Consider the following 13,300-nt stretch of genomic DNA (forward strand, 5'->3'; position numbering starts at 1 on the left):
TTCCTGGTATTCAGAACAAAGAAATGCATTGATCTAAAATTCAAGCGAGAGTGGGAAAGCAAAGAGTCAAGAGATACGTCGATTTAAAATTCAAGTACGAGTAAGAAAACATAGAATCAAGAACTAACACAGAGTCAGTGTGTCAGTCCCGTCTGAGTATCGGTTTCAATCGCCTCAAACCAACAAGCCATATTAGAATGAATGTGTTAGTATAAATAATTACTAATCACTGCCCTTTCCTAGTGTCGAATGACTAAACCAGTGAGGAAACACTTTTCTATCCACATCAAAAAGTCAGAGAAACAAGGTATTTGTAAATGGCGTCTTACATACATTATTAATCAGTTGCCACCGTCCTAGCGACCATCATTATACGAAAAAACTCAACTCAGAGTATTCATAAGTATCATGATGCATGTACATTGCAATCAAATTAGTTGGAACAAGTTTAAGGGAAAAAAACCATATACGTGCTTATACATGCGCACAGACAACGGTAGAACACGATAAATAATATTTAGGCAAAATCGGTGTCCGCTTACCTCCGAGTATAACAGGGTGAACGTAATCCCCACGATAGAACAATTATTCGGTCCTATCCAATTGCAAATTTCATTTCTAAAATACCAAACCGAAAAATTGTATATACATGATATCGCCCCAAGCATAACAAAGTGTCAATAAGCAAAAGTGTCGTCTTCGGGATAAATAAAAAGCAAAAAGCAAAGAACGCCGTATCCTAACCTGGTAAGTCTCCATGGTGGCCATAATAACGGTCCAATCGCAAAGTTTCAGGCGAATTCGAGCAACCCGCCACCGCTACTTTCGCGTTCTAATATCCCTCAAATTACCCGTCATGCCTCTCCCCCGGGTCACATGTCACATCTTGTCGATGCTTAGTGAGTGGAAGCGCAAATAGCGCGCCATATTGCAGTGTTACCTGGGACCCATAATAAGGTCAATATAAGTAAAAAAACATCTTTATAATAAGTCTATATCAATTATATGTCAAATACACATATTTAGAATATATGCCAAATAAAAATAAACGCAATATAGTCGCAAAGAAGTGTCATAAGAAAACTCTCCATTTAGAGAACCGAAGCGTAACATATTCCTATTCTAAAAAAAAGGGGTCTCCGAACTAGTTATACGTCCGATGTATTAAAATGGAATGTCACAATTTCAAAGAGGTATAGTCTCACCCCCAGATATAAACCCGGCGGGCTTGACATCACAAATAGGACACAAGAGTGGAACACACGCGCCATCTTGTAGTGTTGTAGTCAGTGGGAATGACATATCTAAACGAGTGTCCATAAATCCAACCGGTCATCATACCATGGACTCAAAGGAAAAGGAAGCCTTATATTTTAGCGAAGGACGGCAATATTCTTAAATTAATAACATATGAAGGACCGAAACGGAAAGTCATGTGGCAGATTATATCTTGTATATATCTCCATACAGGACCCAAAAATACGTTCCTATAGCAGAATAAAGATCTGTGTATATAGATATACCATACGACAAATACTCGACCAAAAACCTGAAAGAAACCAAGACAATAGTAAGACGAACATCATCTATATATGAAGCAATTTGCCAAAAAAGCAAAAAGATTAGTATAATGAGCTCACTCACATAGACCAAAACGATAGATATCCTAATCATTTTGGGAGATATTGAATCAATGTATTAAATAAGAGTAAATCAAAGAGCAATTTGTGTAACTATAAAAAGAAACGTTATGTTTGCTTGAGATATCTCCTATTTATACTGAGATTTGTCATAGCTGAATTTCAAAGAAAATAGTGCATTTCGCCATCCGTATCATGCCCAAGACTAGTGGCCCTTAAATTACATATACATTTTGACTCCTTCTGGCGCAGTAAAAGTTCCCTGTTACCACCCCTCGTTGGTACCGGGACATGATCAATGGCATGAAACCAGAAAGACGGGTCACAAGAATGTTCTTGCGCATAGTGATTCGTTATGGGGTATCTCGTATCTTTCGTTTTGATCGCACGTCGATGTTCCTGCATTCTTATTTTAAGACTACGAATAGTGCTACCAACGTAGATAATTCCAGAACTGCAACCAAGAACATAAACCACATACGTAGTATTACAATTCAAGAAGTAATTAATCACATAATTCCCATTGGATGTAAGGGCATGCTCCATGGCGGTGACACACCGCAGGGGCCCGGCGCGCGCTACCGCGATGGAGCATCTTTCAATTGCATCCAATGACCGGCTCCGCAGTGGCGGAGCACGCCTACTGCGATTTTCAAAATTGCATCATGCCACTGCAATCATGGTTCCCATTGGCTGTAAGGGCATGCTCCATGGCAGTGACACACCACTGGGGCTAGGCGTGCGCTACCGCAATGGTGCAACTTTCAATTGCATCTAATGACCGGCTCTGCGGTGTCGGAGCATGCCTACAGCGATTTTCAAAATTGCATCATGCCACAGCAATCAAGGTTCCCATTGGTTGTAAGGGCATGCTCCATGGCGGTGACACACCGCTGGGGCCAGGCGGTAGCTACCGCGATTTGGGTGGGGGGCATGCCAACCGCCATTTGGCAATACATGGATATGTATCTGTCATGGTTACGCGCGGGTGGCGTGACCTGCGCACTCACGCCGAGTACACTACCGCTGCCCGAGGGGAATCGGGTTAGCGGTCTATGCTCCGAGAATCGGAAGCGGACGTCACCTTGCCTCACTTCCGGGCGGACGCGCTTAACTGACGGGGATTCCGGCTGCCCCAGCGCTTTGGATTCACGCCGATGCCACCTCCGAAGATACGCTGATCCGGAACTCTACCTCCTTCAGGTATCGTACCTTGCAGGGTTTCTCCCTTATCTGGGGCCATTGTGACTGCTGCCTGCCTAGCGCCAGTGGTGCCCCCGTAGAAACCTCGTTCCTTACTCCTAGCCACTTACACACAGGTGTGTGTTAGGTGGGCTGGGCTCCTTTGCAGGCCAACTTTATTATTTGCGCAGGAGCGCTGGTTTTATTATTTTGGTTCACACAGACAAAAACTCTGACTGGCCTGGACTGTTCCAATGTGCAGGCGTCTTACAAGCCTGTTGTATCTTCGAAGAAGCCTTGTTCCTCGTTTGGGGTGGCTACTCTGCAGGTCAAGTTTATTATTTGCGCAGGAACGGTTTTGTTTCTTATTTTGGTTCTCACACGCTGGAGCACTGCCCCGTACGCCCATCAGTAGATTGGTTACTGGCGCAGGAGTGCTGGTTGTCGTTTGCCACGGATGTCTCCACGGGTCGCACGACTGAGGTAATCCCGTAGTCAGTGGGGCTGGCAATCCTTAGAGCGGTAGGGAGGTTGGGAAGGCATTGAAGTAATAGTGTTCCCTTATCACCCTATACAGACCTGCATCAAGGAAGACTCCAGAGACGTAGTGAGACCCCCAGACTATTTACCTGTGCTTCACCTTGTCTGACTTCTACCCCTGGTGCCCCCTCTATCCTAGTCAATATTCACACGTTACTAGGGTAAGGTGGGAGACGGTGGTGGTAGTTCATGTCGCCTCTGCAGGATCGCCTCACAAGTAGAAGGTAAGACTTGGGGGGCTCTGACAGAATCCAAAGCCCACGTAGTCTATCTTGCCCGGGCGACATGGGTGACCCCGAGATCACACTACAGGACATTGCTGCCATCCTTGCCACCATGCAGGCAGAAAACCACAGTATACGTCAGGATATCACAGCGTTACAGACACAAGTTGCAGATAGTGGAACCGGGCCCTGGGGACAGTTCCCTATGGCTAGGGTTCTCCGGGAAGGCCTATTGAGACCCGCCATGTTCCAACCCGGTGGTTCTGCCACCGCTCCCGCTCAGGACACCACCATCCAGGTGGTAGCCCCTCATGCAGTACAGCTGGCTCCTCCCGAACGCTTTTACGGCGACAGCACGAAGTATAGCGTCTTCATTCATCAGTGTCATCTGCACTTTATGGCGCGAGCCTCAGCCTTCCCGGACGACGCTTCTAAAATTGCCTTTATCCTCTCCTATATGGGAGGTGATGCTTCTCATTGGTCCATACCCTTGGTGGAGAATGACGACCCCGTGTTATACAACCTTCCAGCCTTCAAGGACACCATGCGAAGGATGTTCGGCCGCCACACCTTTGTGCAGGCTGCAGATAATGAACTACTTGGATTAAAGCAAGGAAACACGGACTTGCTGCATTACATCACCACCTTCAGTAGATTGGTGATTGAAGCTCGCTGGCCTGAGTCCAAGAAAGTGTCGGTGTTTTACAGGGGCTTGCGGGACGAGATGAAGGACCTGCTTTCCCAAATACCGGATCCTCCAGAAGACATAGGACCTTTTATTGATTTGGTGGTGAAGCTAAACTTCAGACTACAGGAACGGAAGACCGACAGAAACAGAGGCGTTGATCCCCGATTCCTGACGCAGAAAGAAAAGACCACCAACGACACTGTATCAAACCCTGACACACCGGAGCCGATGCAGATTGGAAGCGTTCGAGGACCCCTCACCAGAGAAGAACGGGAGAGAAGGAGAAGACAGAACCAGTGTTTGTACTGCGGCAAAAGCGGGCACTTCGTTCGAGAATGTCCAGTGAAGCCGTCTAAACCAAAGGGAAAGAAACCCTTTGTTCTCCCTGTGTCCAAAGGTGACTGGTCGGGAAACGGGGAAACCCAGTAAACGGTGGGGTCCGGCTACTGGGTTCTTCATCCATCAAGATACCGACCCCTAGCATATGCGAAGGTTACCATTATCTAGGCGTAGAAGTAACCTTACATACACGGACGGGCCTGGTATGGCAGGTAACAGCCCTTATCGATTCGGGAGCCACTGGAAACTTTATTGACAATCAGTTCATGGGGGGTATGGGTATAGCCACCGTACAGAAGAAGACACCGGAAACAGTAAAGGCAGTGGACGGGACGGATCTTCCCTCTGGCCTCATCCGTTTTCAAACTGAGCTCCTAGAAATGTAATTCAGGAACAACCACACGGAATCCATTTCCTTTGATGCCACTCCAGATCGCCGGTGTCGTCTCCTCTCTTCTTCGTGGCAAGGAAGGAAGGAAACTTGAGAACGTGCATCGACTTCAGGGCAATGAATGCCATCACGATAAAAAATAGGTACCCATTACCTCTGATATCTAACCTGCTGGACCAGGTGAAAGACGCCAACATCTACACCAAGCTGGATCTCCGTGGGGCCTATCATCTTGTCAGGGTCCGAAAGGGTGACAAGTGGAAGACCGCGTTTCGGACCAGGTATGGTCTCTACGAATACCAGGTCATGCCTTTCGGACTCTGCAACACCCTGGCGGCCTTCCAGTATTTTATCGACGAAGTGCTGAGGGATTTCATCGATCTGTTTTGCATCGTTTATATCGATGACATTTTGATCTTCTCTAGAACACTAGAAGAACACATACAACACGTGCGCACCGGCTTACAACGGTTGCAACACCACGAATTATATGTCAAGTTGGAGAAAAGCGTCTTTCACGCCATCGCGGTTGAGTTTCTGGGACACATCATCACTCCTGAGGGGGTTACCATGGACACCAAGAAGGTCGAGGCTATACTGCAATGGCCTTCCCCTGTTTCCGTGAAACAAGTACAACGGTTCCTGGGGTTTGCTAACTACTACCGCCGTTTTATCATTGGTTTCTCTAGGATCGTCACCCCCATCACCCGCTTACTGCGCAAAGGCGTCCGCTTTAGATGGGACCATGAGGCCGAACGAGCCTTCCAAACCCTGAAGACGAGGTTCATTACAGCCCCTGTCTTAATACATCCCGACCCAGAGCGGCCTTTCATCGTGGAAGCCGATGCCTCCCAAGATGCCCTGGGAGTGGTGTTGTCCCAAAGAGATACCAACACGGGCCTGTTGCACCCCGTGGCGTTCTACTCCAGGAGACTACAGCCAGCAGAGCGTAATTACACGATCTCTGACCGCGAGCTATTGGCCATAAAGGCCACCTTCGAGGAATGGCGCCAGTACCTTAAAGATGCCAAACATCCAGTAACCATATACACAGACCATAGGAAACTCCAGTTCCTTCGTTCTGCACGAGCCCTGACCTCTCGGCAGCTGCATTGGCCCTTATTCTTCAATGAATATGATTTTCTCATCACGTATCGACCCAGCAAGGAAAATGCCAAGGCCGATGCCCTGTCACGTCTCGAGGAGACTGAAGACACCACACCCATGGTTGAACCGGCTTCAATCATTCCGAAACGTTGTTTCCAGGGGCTCATCCTGTCTTCTGGCTTTTTGACCCAACTACACGATGACTTGCAACAGAAAGAAACCTCATCTTGGATAGGGGAGCATAAAGGGCTCACCGCTCTGGAAGGATTCATATACCAGGGAGATCATTACTTCTTGCCTCTACCGACCCACCAACAACAGGCCCTGTACATGTGCCATGATCATCCCCTATCCAGCCACCCAGGCCGCCAGAAGACTATGGACCTGCTGCTGAGACATTTCTGGTGGCTTACCATGGACGCTGACGTACACACCTATATAGCACGCTGCGCCATCTGCGCACAGGGAAAAAGCTCATCTCAACCCTCAGTGGGATTGTTGCATCTTATCCCTGTGCCTCCGTACCCTAGGCATACCATCTCCATGGACTTTGTAGTGGAGCTGCCCAGAACTAAGGCGGGATGCACCACCATTCTCACCATTGTGGACCACCTCTCCAAGATGGCTCATTTCGTTCCCCTGGCTAAACTACCCTCAGCAGCTGACTTGGCAGTGATCGTCATGCACAACGTGGTGCGATTACATGGTATCCCGTCCGTTGTGATCACGGACAGAGGCTCCCAGTTCGTGTCCAAGTTTTGGAATGAAGTATGCCGCATTCTGCACATGGAAGTACGCTTGTCCACAGCATATCACCCCCAGACTGATGGACAGGCGGAGAGGACTAATCAGACTTTAGAGCAGTATCTCCAATGTTTATTGTTGTCCGTGGAAAAAGACTGGTCGGAGGTACTATGGCTGGTGGAATACGCCTACAATAACAGCAAACATTCCGCTATAGGCATGTCCCCGTTCTTTTGTCTCCAAGGGCGTCATCCCCGCACGGTCCCCTGGGAGGTGCCGCTGAACAGTCCCTTGCCCACAGTACAAGCTTCCCATGGCTTTCTTCGTGATCTCTGGCAACAAGCCCGATTTGATTTGGACAAAGCTAAAGAATCCTACAAACTGTCCGCGGATAGGCACAGACAGGCAGAGCCACGGTACAAGGCAGATGACAGGTTGTGGTTGTCCATACGGCATCTCAACGCTCACGGTTCCAAGAAACTGCTGCCCCGGTAAGTGGGTCCCTTCGTCATTGCTAAGGTCGTCAACCGTGTTTCCATGAAACTGTCTCTGCCCCCTCACATGAAAATCCATCCTGTTTTTCACGTTTCCCTCCTACGGGCCACGCACCCTGATTGTGTGGCCTCCTCGCCTCCTCCTCCCGTTCTTCGAGGTGACCACATTGAGTACGAGGTTCGGGCCATTCTTGACTCCCGGAGGACCCGGGGACGGCTCTACTATCTGGTGGACTGGAGAGGGTATGGTCCGGAGGAGAGGTCTTGGGAGCCTTTGTCGCATGTCCGCCACGCTTCCCGGTTGGGTCGGGCCTTCCATGTGGGTCATCCTGGTTGTCCTCGCCCTGCCACCCCGGTGTGATCGGCCGGCTGCGGGATGGGGGTCCTGTTTGGTGGTGGGTGCTGTCATGGTTACGCGCGGGTGTCGTGATCTGCGCACTCACGCCGAGTACACTACTGCTGCCCGAGGGGAATCGGGTTAGCGGTCTATGCTCCAAGAATCGGAAGCGGACGTCACCTTGCCTCACTTCCGGGCGGACGCGCTTAACTGACGGGGATTCCGGCTGCCCCAGCGCTTTGGATTGACGCCGATGCCACCTCCGAAGATACGCTGATCCAGAACTCTACCTCCTTCAGATATCGTACCTTGCAGGGTTTCTCCCTTATCTGGGGCCATTGTGACTGCTGCCTGCCTAGCGCCAGTGGTGCCCCCATAGAAACCTCGTTCCTTACTCCTAGCCACTTACACACAGGTGTGTGTTAGGTGGGCTGGGCTCCTTTGCAGGCCAACTTTATTATTTGCGCAGGAGCGCTTGTTTTATTATTTTGGTTCACACAGACAAAAACTCTGACTGGCCTGGACTGTTCCAATGTGCAGGCGTCTTACAAGCCTGTTGTATCTTCGAAGAAGCCTTGTTCCTCGTTCCTAGCCACGGGCGCACAGGAGTGTGTTTGGGGTGGTTACTCTGCAGGTCAAGTTTATTATTTGCGCAGGAGCGCTGGTTTTGTTTCTTATTTTGGTTCTCACACGCTGGAGCACTGCCCCGTACGCCCATCAGTAGATTGGTTACTGGCGCAGGAGTGCTGGTTGTCGTTTGCCACAGATGTCTCCACGGGTCGCACTACTGAGGTAATCCCGTAGTCAGTGGGGCTGGCAATCCTTAGAGCGGTAGGGAGGTTGGGAAGGCATTGAAGGAATAGTGTTCCCTTATCACCCTATACAGACCTGCATCAAGGAAGACTCCAGAGACGTAGTGAGACCCCCAGACTATTTACCTGTGCTTCACCTTGTCTGGCTTCTACCCCTGGTGCCCCCTCTATCCTAGTCAATATTCACACGTTACTAGGGTAAGGTGGGAGACGGTGGTGGTAGTTCATGTCGCCTCTGCAGGATCGCCTCACAAGTTGAAGGTAAGACTTGGGGGGCTCTGACAGTATCACTACCGCACTTGTGTATATGGGGAGTGCTGGTGGCACACCGCTGGGGACAGGCGATAGCTACCGCGATCTGGGTGCCATACATTCACATAAGGCGCCGCGATTTGGGTGGCAGAGCATGCCAACCGCCATTTGGGCATGTCTCCATAGCTATCACTACGGCACTTGTGTATATGGGGAGTGCTGGTGACACACTACTGAGGCCAGACGGTAGCTACAGCGATTTGGGTGGCGGGGCATGCCAACCACCATTTGGGCATGTCTCCATGGCTATCACTACCGCACTTGTGTATATGGGGAGTGCTGGTGACACACCGCTGGGGCCAGGCGGTAGCTACCGCGATTTGGGTGGCAGGGCATGCCAACCGCCATTTGGGCATGTCTCCATGGCTATCACTACTGCACTTGTGTATATGGGGAGTGCTGGTGACACACCGCTGGGGACAGGCGGCAGCTACCGCGATTTGGGTGCCATACAATGGCAATGGCCATCTGGCAAACATCAACAGTGCACAGTGGCCACATGGTAAATGGCACATCATTGTGCACACAATGCCAATGTTCCATTTACTCCACTGGTGACTACACATGCCATGTATGTGTGTGTGATTTCGTAGATTGGCAGCATGTACTCCCTCACATGTCACTTGTGATATTGATGGTCCTGTACACAGGACAGTGTTGTTATGGACTCTACAATGTGTACACATGTCAATGTGTTGCGGTGCTGTGACAATCACAGCAAAGTTTGTCTCAATTAATGATATTCTTTTTTGCATGTTGTGAGCGTGTGGGAAGGGCGGGCCGGATAGACAGACACGGAGGCCGGATGTAGTGGGCAATCTTTTGCGTTTATTCAAGGCAACAGCGTCAGGGTTGGTTTATCTACAGTAGCCTCCTCTCTTCTTTCCTTTCTCTCTTTGCTCTTCCTCTTCAGGGATGGTCGTCACGAGGGTAATCTTCTCCTTTACAGCGCTCTTTTTCTCCGTGGGCGGGCTTTCCGGAGGTTCAGGCAGAGAAGAGAGAAGAAGAGTAGTCGTCAGATATGTTCTGTACCGTTTCTTGTTACCAGCCACCTCACCCAGTTGGTGCACAAACGAAAAGGGTGTGTGTCAAGGCAAAAATGAAACCACTACAAAAAGAATGGGGTATTAGGGTTTTGGGGTACCAGGTCTAGCAATTGTCAAGTGCTGGAGAATAGGTGGTTCTGAGATTCCTAATAGAAGGGAATCCCCAAGGGATATATTGTCAGGGGTGGGGAGGGGGTTACAGGACTATCTCCCTTCCTACCCCACTCCCGGTAGAGCAGTACCACCCGGTAGAGCGGTCCGTTCCTTCCCAGTCCCCGGAACAGTTGGACTCACCCGCTCCACTGCAACCCTCCAGGGAAGCGGCCGCTCTAAAGCGTCCTCCGGTGGGCTCCACCAATCCTCGCTCCACTCGTCGTCCGCTTCAGCCTTGTCCGCGTCCTCCTCTCGGTCGTCTTCTTCCTCTGCTTCTTTCTCGCTCCTGTTCACCTGTGCGCTTTCCTCCGTCTCCTCTCCCGCCGTCTCGACCTCTTCCTTGGTTTCGCTCCGTGTTTTCTCTTCCCAGGTGTTTTCAGTTCCGGGGTCACTCGTGACGACTTCCGCTCTCCCACTCTTGGCGATTGGCTCCTGGGGGAACACATGACACGGGGGAGGGGTTACCGGGGTCGAAGGCGGTTCCCCCTGTTTAATCATGGAGTGTGGACGTTCGTTAGGAGGATACCCCCGGGATACAGGTATCTTAGTGTCAGGTTTAGGTGCCGCTTCACATCCCTTTTCCCTAGCTGTGTTTCTTGTAGGGGAGATGTCCATAGGGTAGCGAGACAAGAAGTCTACATTTGTTTGTTCTGTGCTCTTTCGGTATTTTGTCTTAAACCTATAGGGCTGTAGAGACAAGAACCACCGTAGCACCCTTTCATTGTGGCCTTTGTTGCGTGCTAACCATTCCAATGGGGCATGGTCGGTGAATAGGGTAAATTCTCGTCCCTCTAGATAATATCGGAGGGACTCGATGGCCCATTTGATCGCAAGCGCCTCTTTTTCAATGACTGCATAGTTTTTTTCTCGTGGATACAGTTTCCTACTGATGTATAGGATGGGTTTCTCCTCACCCTGAGGCGTGCACTGGGAGAGGACAGCACCTAGACCATAGTCTGACGCATCTGTTTGTAGTAGAAAGGGGAGAGAGTAGTCTGGACTGGTGAGTACCGTGTCGGTTGTTAACGTGGTTTTCAGGGTTTTGAAGGCTGTCAGTAAGCTAGAGGTGGGATGTCTGAGTCGGGCTTCGGTGTGTAAGTTTTTCTGTAATAAGTCTGTGAGGGGAGCAGCGACTTGGGAAAAATCAGGGATGAACCTCTGATAGTAGCCCAATAAGCCAAGAAAAGCACAGAGGTCTTTCTTTGTTTGGGGAAATGGAACCTGGGTAATGGCTTCTATCTTCTTGTTCTGTGGCCTTATGACACCCTCCCCCAAAAGGAATCCCAGATATTTCACAGATTGGGCTCCCAGGTGGCTTTTGGTCGGATTGATCTTAAGATTCCGAGCGCCTAAGGCGTGAATCACTTTCTGGAGGTGTATGAGGTGTTGTTCCCATGTATCACTGTAAATGATGATATCATCTAGGTAGCCCCCCGCATACTTCTCATGAGGTTGTAACACCAGGTTCATGGCCCGCTGGAAAGTCGCGGGGGCACCATGTAACCCAAAGGGCAATACTGTGAAATGGTACAACCCGTCAGGAGTGGAAAAAGCCGTTTTTTCTTTGTCTTGTTCCTTTAAAGGGATTTGCCAGTACCCTTTACATAGGTCAAGGGTGCTGATGTATTTGGCTTTCCCTATGCGCTCTATCATCTCGTCAACCCTTGGAAGGGGATAGGAATCGAAGTCCGAGATTTTATTGACTTCGCGAAAGTCTATACAAAAACGGACCGAGCCGTCAGATTTGGGTACTAGGACGATCGGGGAGTTCCAGTCACTTTTGGAGGGCTCAATTATCCCCATTTGCAACATTTGAGTGACTTCCTCTCTGATCGTGGCCCTGCGTGCCTCGGGTATTCGGTATGGTCGTAGTCGTACTTTCTTTCCGGGTAGGGTGTTAATGGTATGTTCTACGACCATGGTCCTCCCCGGGACCAGAGAGAAGACCTCTCGGAGGGGCCAGAGAGTATTTAGGAGGTCCTCTTTCAACTCGACAGATAGATTCGGATCAATACACTGTTTCATCAGGGAGGGATTCATATGCTCATGACCGCTCAATATGGGGAGAGGCCCTATCCATTTCTTTAATAGATTAACATGATATATTTGTGTGGTACCCCGGGTTGGATCTAATTCTAATCTGTAAGTGACCGGGGTCACTTTCTCGAGTATGGTATAGGGGTCCTGCCATTGGCCCAACATTTTATGGTCTGAGGAGGGCATCATTAGAAGAACTAAATCACCGACTAAGAAGGACCTTTCTTTGGTGCCTTTATCGTATTGTTTTTTCTGGGCTGTCTGGGCGTCGTCCATATTTTGGCGGACTATCGCCCGGATCTGACCCAAGTGGGTTTTCAGTTTGTGTACGTATTCGAGTAGGGGTTTCGCATGATGTGCCTCGGTTTCCCAGGCCTCTTTGGCCATATCTAGAAAGGACCGTGGCTGATGACCATATAAGAGCTCAAACGGTGAATACCCCGTGATCTGTTGGACCTTGCACCTAATGGCGAACAGGGCGAGGGGCAACATGTCCTCCCACTTCCGTGTTTCTAGGGAGAGGAGCTTCTTCAGTGTCATTTTAAGGGTTGCGTTGTACCGCTCGACTAGCCCGTCTGTCTGGGGATGGTACGCTGCGGTACGTATTTGTTTTATGCCCAACTGTTTACACACCTGTTTCATGAGCTTTGATACGAAAGGGGTCCCTTGGTCTGTGAGGACCTCTTTGGGGAACCCCACTCAGGCAAACACATTGATCATTGCTTTGGCTATGTTAGGGGCGTCTGGCTGTCGTAGGGGAATAGCCTCGGGAAAACGGGTGTCGTAGTCTACTAAGACAAGGACATAGCAGCACCCGCTTTTAGACGGCAATAATGGCCCTATTATGTCCATCCCTATTCTATGGAACGGTTCATCAATAATAGGAAGGGGTCGTAGGGGAACACGGGAAGGTTTATATCTACTGTTCTTCTGACATATGGGGCAACTCTGACAGTACGTACGGACCTGTTGATATATGCCCGGCCAATAGAACTTTTCTAGAATAGCCTGTTCGTTTTTTTTGTCACTGAAATGACCACCTAATAGGTGGCTGTGGGCGAGGTAGAGTGCCTTCTCTCAAAAGGGACCGGGAACCAATAATTGTGCTGGTTGAGAAGGACCCCCTTTTCTATACAACAGGCCGTTTTTCTTAAAGAAGAAGGGACCTACTTGGAGGGGGTCTTCGCTTTCTAGAGCTTTGTTCCAGGCCTCTTGTTAAACAGGGTCGTCCCTTTGGGTGGCATAGAAGTCTCT

Source organism: Triturus cristatus, chromosome 2_1, assembly GCF_964204655.1.
Source record: "Triturus cristatus chromosome 2_1, aTriCri1.1, whole genome shotgun sequence".
NCBI lineage: Eukaryota > Metazoa > Chordata > Amphibia > Caudata > Salamandridae > Triturus > Triturus cristatus.